We start from the raw sequence: 633 nt of genomic DNA, 5'->3' as shown, positions 1-633 counted from the left end.
CACTGTTTGCTCCATACCCACACATAACACCAAGCTTTGGGTGTACCTACTCACTGGAATAGGAGCTTGAGTCACCAATTCTTCCCACACGAAGACCTTAGTGCAGTAGCACTTCCTCTGCTGCACACCCAGACATAACTGCAGGCATTCTGCAAACCCATTCTCAATGATTAGGAGTTTGAACAGCCCCTACCTTCCCATGCAAAGACCGTGTTGTGGCGATTTCTGTGCTCATTCTCTAGTCATCTCACACACAGTTTGAGGGGCACATACTCTCCGGGATTAGGAGCTTGACTTGCCCCTCTTAACCCCTGCAAAGACCGTTTGGCAGCAGCAGTTTTTCTGCTACCTCCCCAGGCATATTTCCAGGCATTTGGTACACCTGCTTCACTGGATAAGGCTCCTGAAGTACCCTTCCCTTCAGGTGAAGAGATATTGGTGCAGTCATGGCCTCTCTGCTTGATGGCCAGAAATATCTCCAGGCACGTGAAGCACTCATGATTCTAAATTAGAGGTTTAGGCCACCCTACCCATGTAGAGAACTTGGGGCAGCCAGGATTTCCTGACAACATGAGTTAGCACACCTCCAGATGCCTGGCTATGGCCCACTAGACCTGCTTTCAAAGCTGATGC

The sequence above is a fragment of the Mandrillus leucophaeus genome, unplaced genomic scaffold (genome assembly GCF_000951045.1).
Source record: "Mandrillus leucophaeus isolate KB7577 unplaced genomic scaffold, Mleu.le_1.0 Scaffold117, whole genome shotgun sequence".
In the NCBI taxonomy this organism is placed as follows: domain Eukaryota; kingdom Metazoa; phylum Chordata; class Mammalia; order Primates; family Cercopithecidae; genus Mandrillus; species Mandrillus leucophaeus.
This window is presented reverse-complemented; position numbering follows the sequence as displayed.